Source organism: Epinephelus lanceolatus, chromosome 19 (genome assembly GCF_041903045.1).
Source record: "Epinephelus lanceolatus isolate andai-2023 chromosome 19, ASM4190304v1, whole genome shotgun sequence".
NCBI classification, from domain to species: domain Eukaryota; kingdom Metazoa; phylum Chordata; class Actinopteri; order Perciformes; family Serranidae; genus Epinephelus; species Epinephelus lanceolatus.
Window position 1 is genome coordinate 24,823,058 of NC_135752.1, and position 14,962 is coordinate 24,838,019.

Here is a 14,962-nt window from a genome sequence, read left to right on the forward strand (position 1 = left end):
CCAAAGGGATACTCTTTTTTTTTTTTTTTTTTTTTTGTTAGGCAAACCTCAAAATATTTCATTTGTGCTGTGTGCCATCTTCATTTACTCCTCACATATAACAAGTGTTCCCTTTACCATGAAACCAAAAGTATTCAAATAGACCTTGTGGTTGCAGAGATATATTCATTTCATTATGGATATGCAATTTTCAAGCAGAGGCATATAAAATAGGGTCAGGGTTTAATGAACATCATGAACATTCACTTTATATCCAATAATTGGAAGAACATCACAGAAAACATGTCAAATCATAATCTATATTCAGTCCATGGGGTGACAGGGTTCTCAAATGGAGAATCCAATTGAATCCAATAGTGTTCTCTCCTGGAAAGTAACACATCCAAATGACCTCCTCTTAGGGGGAGGGTTACCTTCTCAATCTCAGCGTATCTTAAAGAGGAAATAGAATGATTAAAATTTAATAAAATTAGCTGCTACTGGATAGCATGTTTTTGCATCTAATAGTACTTCTGTGTTCACCTACCACAAGGGCAAGTAATCAAGTAAAAAACAGATTTAGTGGAACATGAATGGACCTGCATTTGTATAGCGCTTTTCTAGTCATCCGACCACTCAAAGCGCGTTTTACACTACAAGTCACATTCACCCATTCACACACACATTCATACACTGGTAGCTGAGACTACCATACAAGGTGCCACCTGCTACTCCAATGGAACAGTCATCGGGAGCAATTTGGGGTTCAGAATCTTGCTCAAGGATACTTCGGCATGCACACAGGAGAAGCCGGGGATCAAACCACTTCCAATTGGTGAACGACCCACTCTACCTCTGAGCTGCTCAGATAATTCCTTTTGTAGGGATCTCTCTCTCTCTGGGGATGTTTGAAACTATTACAATGATAAGTGTAGTTACACTGGCTGCAGCAACCACAGTGGTGGTTGCCATCAGAGATAGGTGCTAAAATACTTTAAACTGGGACTGACTGGGGAGAAGGCAAATATGAGTGAACTAGATGGTCTCAGATTTATAACACTGGACTCCTTCATGCCTGGTGGGGATCATTTAAATGCCACAGTATATATTTACATTATACACTAGGTTTATCCCTTCATTGTCATACAGTGTTCCTTTTGAATGCACCTGGCAGAGCGATGCATCATGTTGCAAAGTACTCACCATTTCAAGGTGCTGGGGTGGCCTGACAAGGCTTCAGGCTTCAGATCTGCAGATTTAGGTGAAACAGGAGGTTTGTGGCCTCAATGCAGCGCTGAAAAATATGCATAAACACAAACAAGTGAACTACTGAACCTTTTTGAGGCTTTTCTAAAGGCAATGGGGCCATACGTAGTGCAGGTGGTAACTTTTAAAGCCTGAGAAATGTCTAATCTAATCGCCAGAATAAATGTTGCTATTGTACGTTTCTGCAAACCATGAATACGTTACATTTGTACATGATTTTGTTGTGGACACGTTGAAACTTTATGTTTCTCAACAGATGAAGGTGTGGTTAGGTTTTGGCACAAAAACCGCTTGGTTATGGTTGAGAAAAGATCATATTTTTAGTTTAAAACACCTATGTTTGGTGGCACTAAGGCCACTGGAAAGCGGGAAAAAGTCTATGAAATACACCCAGGTTTGGTGGCTCAAACAGCACTGGTTCGGTGGTTAGGTTCAGTGCTACAAACATTGGTGGAAAAGCCACAAAAGGTTGCCAAAAGACAACCATTGTCGATGTTTGTTGGTTTCAAACAATGGTCTGCAGTGGCCTGAAGCTCAGCAAACATTCCCTCCACCCCTAACGACAAAGTCAGCTCATGAATAGAGTCACTGAGCGAATCAGTGTTGTGGTTTGCAGAAATGTACAATGCCATCATTTTCTTCTGGGTTGAATAAATGTCACATTTCACTCTTATCAGAGCTACAAAGTCTTGTCACACACATTTGAATTCGTGATTACACCATTGTGAGTCACTGGCCACCTTTCAATTAGCTGGTAATCAGCTGATCTTCAGGTGGGAGCAGATTACAGCAGGTTGTACGATGTTATTGTTTCTGAGAATTTCAAAGAGATAAACACATTTCTATTTCCACTAAATGCCTCTAATCTTTATTCAGTCAAATAATATGACTTCCCTGGATCTCACACATCAGAAAAGCATGGGCAGAAACTAATTGGCAAGGTGTGGGCTGATTAATTGTTTGCCTTTAATAGATACCCAGGGGTACTGCCTGTAATTAATGAATTCATCCATTAAAGAGGGTATCCCCAATGTTTTTATGCACTTACCGGTATAATCTTGCTGGTTTATACACCTAACATAAGCTGCCCATAGTAACAAGTCTTTCATGACTTCGAGGGGCAAAGACTGCTACACAAAGAAGAGCCTCTTCAGCGCCCTCTCTTAACGCATTTCATTATATTTAAGATCAGTACCATCGTCATTTAAGGTTGTCACTCCAACTCTCAGAGCTGGACAAGGACATAGAGCAAGGAGCTGGCAGCATACATAGTACAGTCAGAACTTTCTACTGTCTTTCCCCTTATCAGCATTTGCTAAACTGCCAGAGGACATGTCAAGCCTTTAACACGGCCCTGCAAAACTGTCAATGCCAAATCATTTGGCATTGTAAACTCCTCAACCTAAGTAATGGGCAATGCCTTATGGGCGCTCTTGAAAACGATCTCTAAAGTATCTCTGTCTCATTCTTTCCTTCTCACTCTCCTTTTATCATTTCACTTTCTTTTCTCCTTGTGACACAAAGAAAATCATTTAAAGGAAGAAATTAGACAATTTGGAGGGTTGAATTTTAATATTTGACCAGATCTGCACCTCCTGTACTCTACACCAGGATAAGAAACAATGTACTTAATAGAATCACAGGTCTTTAAACATGCTGCTGTGCAAACCTGAGCTCTGCAGGAAGCTGCAGGCTGGTAATTAAGCTGGATAACTAAATAGCTATTAACCTCACCGTTTTTACTGTTACTTGCTAATATTAGAGCCTTTAATTGGACTCCTTAGGGTGTTTCCATGGCCTAATTCTGTCTGTTCCATAGAAAGAGAGAGAGCACTTTGGTGTAGCTAGCCATGTACTGAGCTACCATGATAAATTATAAGCAAGCCTTTTAGGGAAGCATGTATCTAGTTTTGTACTGATAATAATAATAGACTCACAGGGTTTTGTTTTTCTTTCCATAGCTATATTTTTTTTTCCAGTATCTTAAAGATTCTTTTAAGTGGTTACTCTTATACCAATGTCACCAAGAGATATCCGTAACAATTATTCTTGTTAATCTAAGTACTTGTACTTTTCAGGGTGGCAGAGCTCCTTTGGTTTTTGAAAAGATTGTAACCTTGTAGCACTTAGGCAGTGCCTCACATACAGAGAATATGCAAATGAGGCAGGATTGATCTTCTCTTTGAACTGCTCCACTTGCTAAACACTAGTTGCCGATGTATTTTTATATTGTCTTGCATGCAAGACGCAGCAGGCCTTCAAAGACGAGCGGCGTACACTGACAAATACAAATTATAGGGATGACACAGGCGATGGAATAGCAGGATTTGTGAAGAGTGGATGAAAGGGGAATATAGAGAAGAAGAAGGAGGGCAGGGTGACTAGACCGTTGCTTCCGTGATGCATTGCTTTGCTGCATCCCCTATGGTGCAGCTGTTTGTTATCTGTCAGAGTCCCAGCACCACCGAACTGAGGGAAAACAAGCAATGCTAACTAGCCCTCCCAGTGCTGGCACTTATTAACATTGAAGAATGGAAGCTGAATAGACCACCCAACATGTAAATTTTGAAGTGATACTAATAAGCATTTGAGGGAAAGAGGGAGCTGAAACAGGCTGTGGAAAATGAGGTTTATCAACAAATGCTGCATTCGTGAGAACTGGGAAAAGGGAAACAGGAAGATTGGGAAAACTGGCAGAGGTGTGGACTCGAGTCACATGACTTGGATTTAAGTCAGACTTGAATCACAAATGTGATGACTTAAGATGCGACTTGACAAATTCAAAAAAGACTTGCAGCTCAACTAGACTTTCACACCAACTTGGACTTGTGCCTTTTGACTTGAAAATACTTCATACTGTCCCCCAAGGACAACGATTAAAGAGTATGAAAAACAGTGTGCCACAAATCAACTGAGTTTTCCTTCACTTCCTGAATCATCTAACGTATTTGAACCTATCCGACAGTATCCAATCAAGTTGCAGAAGGGAACCATGACGAACTAACTTTATGTTACGCAGCACCCATCAGAAACAATGATATCAAAGACAATTTTATTTGCAAAAACTACATACATATAAACAAAATATTCAGATCAAAACTTACAGAAAACTTCCAACTTCGTTTGACATTGGACGATGCAAAAAGTATGGTAAGTCGCGGCTAGTATTGACATAGTTAGCATGCTAATACTTAGCTAACATCAGCTTAACAGCTAAGTGACTTTTTAACAGACTATTATAACAAATAAATACAAATTTTAAAAAGCATACCAACCCGGTCTCACTCCGAAGCCATCAAAATCCAGGGCAGTGACTTGCAGCGTCAGACACAGATGAAAAAAGCCATCCTTTAACGTCGACATGATAGCGGGCTGGTTGCCATCATAGTTTAACGGTGCTTGGCAGCATCAGGGGAAACGCAGCGGGACAAGAACAAAAATAAGGCGGTGAAAGTCCGAGTGGGGTGGGTGGGAGTGATGGTGGATGGGTCCGGGAGAGCAGTGTTTGCATTCCGTGAGATTACAAAGGCAAACCCTGTTCTTTTTTCCTAAACCTAACCACGTGCTTTTGTTGTACTGACATAGCGCATTTATTTTGAAAGAGACTGTATGCGAACAGTAAATTTCCTGTGAAAACAGAAGTGTATTTTGAAAGAAGACAATGCGTGTAACAGGTAGAACTTGACACGGTGTCCCAGAACGTCAACAACCAACACACCCAGCGTACCTTTTACGCCATATGTGGACGTGGAAAGTTCATGACTAAAAGTTGATATATGACAGGGTCCGAGTGAGAATGTGTTGAGTGTTCATGATTTTTGTTAACTGAATGTATTTTTACTCTGTTGTTTAACATCACATTTGGTGAAGAGTGCATTATGACTTGATTTGGACTCAAAACCAAGTGGCAGTCTCCAAGGCTAAAAAATAAAACAATGCAAAATTGCCAGAAACTGCATGTGAGCGCTTAATGGTTAAAGACAACCTACTATTAAAATAAAATGATGAAAAATCAACTTCTCAGAAAAGTCTTTGGCAGTAAAAGGTTTTAAATGGCCACTTGAGGCTGGCTCCAAGACAGAGAAATCCCCAGAGATACTTGTTAATGTGCTCAACTTTACAGCAGAAATAAACAGCCTGTTACAAAAAAAAATATCTTTATAGCTTATGTTAACATTCATGACAACTGTATGGGGGGATGAATGTTTTTAAACCTCACCCTTTTAGGTTGTATTAGGGCTTAAAGTTACACATATATAAGGGCTGGACCACTTTGAGTGACAGGCTGTCTGTGAAGCTCCACCCTCTCGTCCAAATATGGCTCCAAAAACCCATGATGGCGTTGGCTGAACTGCTAAACTTGAGGCTTCAAAACGGGAGTCCACAAACCAATGGGTGACATCCATGAAGCTATGTCCCTTATTTTATACACTCTATGCTCGGAACGTAAAGCTTAGGACTTGGGACTTGAGGGCAAAGACTTGAAACTAACTTGTGACCTGCATAACAATGACTTTTTGTTGCTCTGAAAACTGGACCTATAGAAAAGCATCGAGTGATTTAACACTCCTCATGCCGTGTAGCACCACCCTCGCTCGTATTTCTGAAACGCCCCAAGTTCTAGAATACATAAGGAAAACAACACATTTTCAAAGTTCATGGAAAGTCTTGGGTTACAGGTCGTTACAAGTTTCTGTAATGGAAAACCAAAGGGCAATCTTCAGAACACAGTTTGTTGCCTGATACAACTTAAATGACTTACAGTATGCCATTTGTTTGTGTGGGTGCTGAAATCACTATCTCACATCCTCTGGGCACAAGTACCCATCGGAACTACACTGGACTCTGATTAGCATTGGAGGATGAGAGATGCGTATCTGCAGCTTGTAGATCCACAACCTCTCGACCCTGCTCATTTAAGTATCCCATCCCCGCTGGCATTCAGACTCAAGGGAACAGAGAGGAAGGAGACGGTGGATGTTAAACTTCTGACATTCGTCTTTTTTACAGCGGCAGTGTCTGCATGCAGCAGCCCTCTCTCAGCCAGGATGTCGGATTTCATTACACTGTGCTGCAACTGGGCTGTAGCCACAGATTTAATCAGGCATGTAATCATACTATTGCTACTAACAACAGATGGAAATGCGTTCCGTGATCAATATGCATGTCATGAAAGCAAAATAATATAGGAGCACACTGTAACATTAGTCATGACCACCCTCCTACAGGCCTATTACAGCTTGAGCACTCATCTCTTCATCTTAAAAACATTTGCATGCTCATGCTCAGCCAAGTCTTTTAGCAGTGGAACAGCACCTGTGTTCAGATAACCAAAGTTGCACTGCATAACGTTCCATGTCCAAAAGTCAGACCCCTCTAATGCAGGTCTTCAGGCTTAGAAAGCAAAAACGGATAACTTTGCAGCTAACCTAAATCCCAATATCTAACTGGTCACACCGGTGCATGTCGCCACTCTGGACCTTAGCAGCTTCTCAGCAAAGGATGAGAAGGCAGCAATCTCCAATTCCAGACATAAACCTGACTGTCGCTGCACAGGAAGTCAGGCTGAACCATCACATGCTGGTGGGCTATATCTCGCTGACTCAGAGCTGGTGTGCCTTAGGTTTACTTCTTGTGCTATTTTGAAATGGAAATAGGAAAGCAAATTTCAGTACCTCATAAAAAATGTATTGCTTAAATTCCACCACCTCTTCTGTGCTCTCCAAGACGACTCGGATATATGGCTCATTGTGTACTCATTATGCAATCTGGAATCATCCCAAACATTTCTGTGGCTTATACCAAAGCAGTGTCTTAGTGGATATAAGTCAGTCACATCGCCACGGTTCCAGACCTCTGAATCGCCGCCCTCATCTTAGGTTTGTTTGGCAATTCAAATAGGCCAAGAGTCGTGCCCACTGACAGCTGTTACAGCCAGTTGAAGACACCGTAAACCAAGGTGATGTTAAGAATGGGGAAGTCATTTTCCTCCTCAGCTGCAGAATGACAAACAGTGGCAGAAAAAAAGTGGATGACATCAGTGCAGTTATACAAGTTGTTGTAAGTCTACATACAGAGATAACTTTTAAATCACCATATTGGTGTCCTAGCAACCACTATCACATTTTGTGTCAAATAAAAACAAATACATTTTTGTTTGCCATTGATTGGTTAAGGCTGAACAAAGTACATCCACCCTGCAACATGAACTCATACACACAACTTCAGGCTGAGTGAATGAATTGAAACAGAATGGGAAATCAGTCCCATGTTTAAGCTTTCTCTTTTGCTGCAGTTCAAACAGAAACATATAATGCATCAAACAACAGATCATGATGTACATTTACAAGTTACTAAATTAAAAAAAAAAAAAGAAATAAGAATCTTACAGTGTTTTTAGGCAGAATGCAAAGCAATTTTTAGAGGAGACATCACAAAGTCAGTGGAGAGATGCAATTAGATGCAAATGTGCACAGGGTGGTGTGAATTTACATTATTTAAATCATTTGAAAAAGGCACTTGTGCTAGTTGACAGTGTTTCAACTTAAATGAAAAGTGTGCACATAACCCAATAATTTATGAATCTGCCTCATGAACAAAGTTCAGACAGAGGCCGAGCTGAACACAAACACAGTGTCACACCTCCACAGACACAGCCAGTCGCCCCTTTCACACTGCCTCTTCAAGGTAGGAATGTTGTGCTATTATTCTACCTTGTCCTTCTGTATTAAAGGAACGACCTTAAAGGGGAACAACGTCCATTTTGAAAAATTCATACATCTTATTCTAATGGTCTAAGACAGTAAAAGTCATAAGAACTTGAACAACTTTCTCCCAAATCCAAAACTGAGAGTGCTTATACTCAGATTTGTGATGTCATAGGCTATAAAGCCTAAACCTGCTCCATAAACAATGGTTTGGAAAAGATAAATGACACCGAGAGCACTCAGGGAAATGTTACATGGCTACATTTTCTGTTTCAGCACTGAGGACACTACAGTAGAATAAAGCTCATTTTGGGTATTAAAAAGAAAAACAAACATTCTGTGGGTCCACAAAGCCAGGCTACCATTCAGTCTCTATGGTCCAGCTCCAGAGTTTATACCCTATGACATCACAATTATGAGATTTACTTCTCTGGTTTTAAGAGAGAGGAGGTTGAGTTCACAAATACTGACTGAATGTTTCTAAGCCATTAAAATAAAAAGTTGAAATTATTAATTTAGGTAATGTTCCCCTTTGAGCTGGCAGCAAAGGTAGTAACAGTGCTGAATTCACGTCTGTATAAAAGTGTAAGCTAGCAGGTAGAGACGGGTGTGACAAAGAAGAAGAGCAAGAACAGCAAAAACAAGAAAAAGAAAAAGAACATCACCTGAAAATATCCCCAAATTGTGGAGACGGTGAGTTAAAGGAGCTCCTTACCCTCTGAGCAGAGAACGAGATCAACTGCCATATAACAGGGACTGTAAATGATTGTTGTTGCCACGTAATTCCATTGTTATTGTTTAGAGCAGTGGTTCTCAAATGGTGTGCTGTGATGCTAAACCAGGTGTGCCGTGGGATTTTGTCATAACTGCACATTATTATTGCAATATTCAACTGGGCCTGTACAAAAAGTTATGAGTGGGTTTTTCATTGACTGTATCTGTGGGTTGTCCAAACCCATTTCCAAATAAAGAGACAAACTCTGGCTAATAAGTTTAATTTAAGTTAATCAAAAACAAAAAAAACCTTTACTGGGAACCTATTTTTCGCTATTTACACATGGGAATTCTAAGGGTGTGACACGTCAAAAGCCCTGATTGGCAGCCAGTTTGAGGGATGATTACATTTTTTTTTTTTTTTTTTTGGCCCGCCACCACCCCCCACTTTTGGAGGACAACTTTATTTTTATTTACAGAACTAAAAAAAAGTTAAACAACATAAGGAGGAAGTAAGGTAAATAATCAAACAGAAAGTAAATATTTACATAGTAATACACCTTGTGTTGTTAACATTGATCTTTGATGGTAAACAAGTAGGAGGAGGGTTATTGTGTGGCCTTACATATACAGTACAGGCCAAAAGTTTGGACACACCTTCTCATTCAATGCGTTTTCTTTATTTTCATGACTATTTACATTGTAGATTCTCACTGAAGGCATCAAAACTATGAATGAACACATGTGGAGTTATGTACTTAACAAAAAAAGGTGAAATAACTGAAAACATGTTTTATATTCTAGTTTCTTCAAAATAGCCACCCTTTGCTCTGATTACTGCTTTGCACACTCTTGGCATTCTCTCCATGAGCTTCAAGAGGTAGTCACCTGAAATGGTTTTCCAACAGTCTTGAAGGAGTTCCCAGAGGTGTTTAGCACTTGTTGGCCCCTTTGCCTTCACTCTGCGGTCCAGCTCACCCCAAACCATCTGGATTGGGTTCAGGTCCGGTGACTGTGGAGGCCAGGTCATCTGCCGCAGCACTCCATCACTCTCCTTCTTGGTCAAATAGCCCTTACACAGCCTGGAGGTGTGTTTGGGGTCATTGTCCTGTTGAAAAATAAATGATCGTCCAACTAAACGCAAACCGGATGGGATGGCATGTCGCTGCAGGATGCTGTGGTAGCCATGCTGGTTCAGTGTGCCTTCAATTTTGAATAAATCCCCAACAGTGTCACCAGCAAAACACCCCCACACCATCACACCTCCTCCTCCATGCTTCACAGTGGGAACCAGGCATGTGGAATCCATCCGTTCACCTTTTCTGCGTCTCACAAAGACACAGCGGTTGGAACCAAAGATCTCAAATTTGGACTCATCAGACCAAAGCACAGATTTCCACTGGTCTAATGTCCATTCCTTGTGTTTCTTGGCCCAAACAAATCTCTTCTGCTTGTTGCCTCTCCTTAGCAGTGGTTTCCTAGCAGCTATTTGACCATGAAGGCCTGATTGGCGCAGTCTCCTCTTAACAGTTGTTCTAGAGATGGGTCTGCTGCTAGAACTCTGTGTGGCATTCATCTGGTCTCTGATCTGAGCTGCTGTTAACTTGCCATTTCTGAGGCTGGTGACTCGGATGAACTTATCCTCAGAAGCAGAGGTGACTCTTGGTCTTCCTTTCCTGGGTCGGTCCTCATGTGTGCCAGTCTCGTTGTAGCGCTTGATGGTTTTTGCAACTCCACTTGGGGACACATTTAAAGTTTTTGCAATTTTCCGGACTGACTGACCTTCATTTCTTAAAGTAATGATGGCCACTCGTTTTTCTTTAGTTAGCTGATTGGTTCTTGCCATAATATGAATTTTAACAGTTGTCCAATAGGGCTGTCGGCTGTGTATTAACCTGACTTCTGCACAACACAACTGATGGTCCCAACCCCATTGATAAAGCAAGAAATTCCACTAATTAACCCTGATAAGGCACACCTGTGAAGTGGAAACCATTTCAGGTGACTACCTCTTGAAGCTCATGGAGAGAATGCCAAGAGTGTGCAAAGCAGTAATCAGAGCAAAGGGTGGCTATTTTGAAGAAACTAGAATATAAAACATGTTTTCAGTTATTTCACCTTTTTTTGTTAAGTACATAACTCCACATGTGTTCATTCATAGTTTTGATGCCTTCAGTGAGAATCTACAATGTAAATAGTCATGAAAATAAAGAAAACACATTGAATGAGAAGGTGTGTCCAAACTTTTGGCCTGTACTGTATATACTGACAAACAGACCAGCAGACAGACAGATAAACAGACAGATAGATAGGTAGACAAAACAGACAGACAGACGGACAGACAGACAGATGACGAGACGGACAGACAAATGGATAGACAAGGATGATTACATTTTACCGACAAACCAACATCAAAGAACTAGCGGCGACGAAAGCCAACTGTTGCGTCATCTACGTCGCCTCACGTCGCCTCACGTCGCCCTGTGTCATTTGCATTTTAACACACTACATGGACTACATCCGACGGCCAAGTGGCACGTACGTTCTGCGCCTACGTGAGAGAGAGCGGAGTGAGAGAGTGATACATCCTGACAGCAGAGGGGTTTCCTATCTGTGCAGCCAAGCACTGCAGCACCTCCACAGACTATTACATCCACACGGTCCCGGTGTTTCCTCTGCAGGCTCCACTTTACTCAGCTGTCCGATAAACCCGCTGCTTCTTCCCACTTTAACCTGAATAATAAACCGGGACTCAGTGCTCTGGTTGGATCCAGACGGAGAGCCAGGGCTAGCTCAGAGACTAGCGGAGGCTAACTGGCTGCTTCCCTCCGGTCATGCTGCGGCTAGCGCTCTGCTAGCCGCTCCCAGCTAGCTTCCGGTTTATTATTCAGGTTAAAGTTTGTAGAAGCAGCCGATCTGTCAGGCAGCTGAGTGAAGTGGAGCCTGAGGAGGAAGCACCGGTTAGCCCCGGTTTCACTACAGGCAGATTCACTTGCTACAGGGGCGAGGAAATAAAACCTGAACAGCCAATCAGAGTGATCTCTCTCACTGACAAGCTCCGCCGCCGATTCAACATGCTCAATCGGCCGAAAAGCTGCTGACGCCGAAGTGCCGATGGTGCAGGACACACCGCAAAAACTAGGCCGATAGACGCTCACCGACAGCCTGACTTTGGTCGATGGCCGACCGTCGGCTTGGTGTGTCAGCGTGCGTGGGACAAAAGATGGCTTTATTGTACAGAGAAAATTACAACAAAGCACCAGCAAAGACAACCTACCACCGAAAGAAAAGAGAAAAAAAATGTCAGTAGACAGTATCACAAAAGCTACCTGTCTTATTTTTTCATTGTCTTATGATGTGACTTTTGGGACACTTGATTTACACTCAATTTACACTTGTTACATGCATTGTGTCTTTTCAAAATACACTTCAGTCATTCATTTTCCATTACCACTTATCCTGTTAGGAGTTGCGAGCGGGCTGGAGCCTATCCCAGTTGTTATTGGGCAAGAGGCGGGGGAAAACGCTGGAGTGGTCGCCAGACTATCACAGGGCTGGCACATAGAGACAGACAACCATTCACACTCACATTCACACCTACGGACAATTTAGAGTCACCAATTAACCTGCATGTCTTTGGACTGTGGGAGGAAGCTGGAGTACCTGGAGAAAACCCACGCTGACACAGGGAGAACATGCAGACTCCACACAGAGGGAAATGTACATTTTTTGCTCGTTAGATGCAAACAGTCTTTTTCAAAATAAACTTATAATGCCGGCAAAACACCTAGTATTTACGTTAATTTCCTTGTGCAACAAAAGCACGTGGTTAGGTTTAGCAAAAAACATTAAAGTACGGCTGAACAGTCAAAAGGGAAACAAACTGCAAGCTCCTGGGTTAAATTGTGGGGTTTGTTGGACCTATCCACCTCCCATCCCAACTACCCTATAGAGACTTTCCAGCTCCGATATTACGTTGTTACCGGCAGCATTTCAAACTGACACCATCCAGTGGCATTATAAACTGATGCTGCCCACTGTTGTATCATACCGCCACGAAAGGTGCCTTTTTGGTTAGGCGACGTCTGGCACCAAAGTCAATGACAAAGTAGCAGTATTTGACGAATTGGAATTGGGAACGGGCTGACATTGACTGTTGGGCAACTACAAAAACAAATGGTTCAACAGTGACATTTGTACAAATGATGTAAAGTCAAAAATTCACTTCACTTTCTGTCTGAGCACACACTCAGGGTGTCCGAGCAACCTTGGATCCTTAGTGTGTAACCTTGATGTCCCCAATTCATGTCCCGCCTTTGTCAGATGTCTTTCAGCTCTCACTCTCCTAATGTTTCCTGACTCTATAAAGACACAAAATAGAAGCAAATTGCCCCGATGTGCCCAGTATTCTCCATCTGAGTCTGACAAGAATCTAACCAAAAGGCTCATTATCAAAAGAAAAATCCTTTTAATTACAGCTCATTAATTACACTTTTCTCAGCACAATGCCTTACCAGGCAGTGAGTATAATGATAAAAAGATGTTACACATTGTTAGGGAAGCAGAGAGAGAGTGAAGGGCTGTTGCTTGTGCCACTGTGGGAAACTGGAGGAGAATTGATAATGTTTCAGTGATGAATGACTGTGCCAGCACACCTGCGGATCCTGTTAAGGACTGAGGAGAGTGCTGTTGATCTAAATCATTGATGGCCCTCACTGATGGCTCACGCTGAGGTCCTACCGATGAGACGAACAGGTTCTTAACACAGAGCACGTTTTCTATTAGAGCAGTCACTGTAACAAGGTGGGAGCAGGTGTGGGGCTCTTTTCACCGCTTCAACCGCTGCAACACTGACAGTAACAGACACCATCTTTAGAGGACGGGGGGGGGTGTTCTGAGTTTTCATGCGTTTTTCATGCGATACCCCATGTCCTCCTCTCTGATGTTTACATGCTATATCATTATTTGTTTTACATCCTCTGTAACCTCACAGGTCTTTAAGTTTTCATTTGTAGTGTACCCTATGTGTCGCCTATGCATGGCTTTTTATAGAAATGCCAAAAGGAGTAATGTAACGATTTAGGAAATATGCTATTTTAAAGTTAGCGCCAGGAGACAGTTAGGTTAGCTTAGCATAAAGACTTAAAACAGGGGGAAAAGGCCTCTAATGTATATGACCACATAGGTTGTATATTCCTACTCTCTAATACCACATGAGCGTTTCCTAAATTAGCACCCTAATGTATAGAAAGCAAACTGGAGCTTAAACACCTCAGAAATGTTGTATTCCAGTCATATACATCGTGTGACACACTGCAACATACTATATTATGTTGTTAAAATAACTCAACATTGTTTATCTGTTTCACATGATACACAGATACAGGTCTCCTGGATGAAAGTCCTGTGTTTGTTTGAACCATCCACCTCCCCTCAATTCCACCCTAAGCAGACTTTGTTGCTCTTTATACTATGTTGTCTGACTTCCTTCCTTGCTCCTATCATAATTACTAAGGCCAATAGAGGTAGCTGTTTAACAATTAACAGAAACATGGGTTGCAATTGCTGCTTGCACAAACAACCTATGCATATTTTGCAGGACAGTCTAGGAAACACTCTGAGTGGGGGAGCCCTTCTGTGCGGAGTTCTTTCCATGTCAGCCTGGGTTTTCTCCAGGTACTCCAGCTTCCTCCCACAGTCCAAAGACATGCAGGTTAATTGGTGACTCTAAATTGTCCGTAGGTGTGAATGTGAGTGTGAATGGTTGTCTGTCTCTATGTGTCAGCCCTGTGATAGTCTGGTGACCTGTCCAGGGTGTACCCCGCCTCTTGCTCAATGTCAGCTGGGATAGGCTCCAGCCCCCCTGCCACCCCTAACAGGATAAGTGGTTATGGAAAATGAATGAATGAATGAATGAATCTATATGTGGCCTCCTGAGTATGTGCAGTAGTGTCCCACCTGTTGGCCCCACCTGCTAATTCCCGCTCGACTTATAGACTTTACATTGTGATGATGTCACAGATTTTCAAATTGCTTTTCTCAGCTGGAGGAAAGTTTTACGAAAATAAAATCTCCATAGATCAAAAATTCATATTAGAATGAGTCATAATTGACAATTTTTGGAGTTGGAGGTGTACTGTGAACAGTTTTCCAGACGTCTCTTTTACAGTGTTGGCCTATGGAGAAAATACTTTTTCGCTACAACACCACAAGTGGCCACTGAGCAAGAATGGAAGCAATTGTAAATGCTGCAAGCGATGAATTCCTGGATTCCTCATTGGTTGCTGGTAACCTCC

The 14,962-nt window shown here is 42.0% G+C and overlaps 1 long non-coding RNA gene across 1 annotated transcript in view; it reads right to left on the reverse strand.

Annotated features, from left to right (window-relative positions):
* LOC117269151 (uncharacterized) overlaps window positions 1-14,962 on the reverse strand; it is a 39,371-nt gene that overhangs the window by 15,469 nt on the left and 8,940 nt on the right. Inside the window, exon 2 of the long non-coding RNA XR_004502708.2 lies at window positions 1,183-1,273. This is a non-coding gene — a long non-coding RNA (uncharacterized LOC117269151). The remainder of the gene's footprint in view (window positions 1-1,182; window positions 1,274-14,962) is intronic.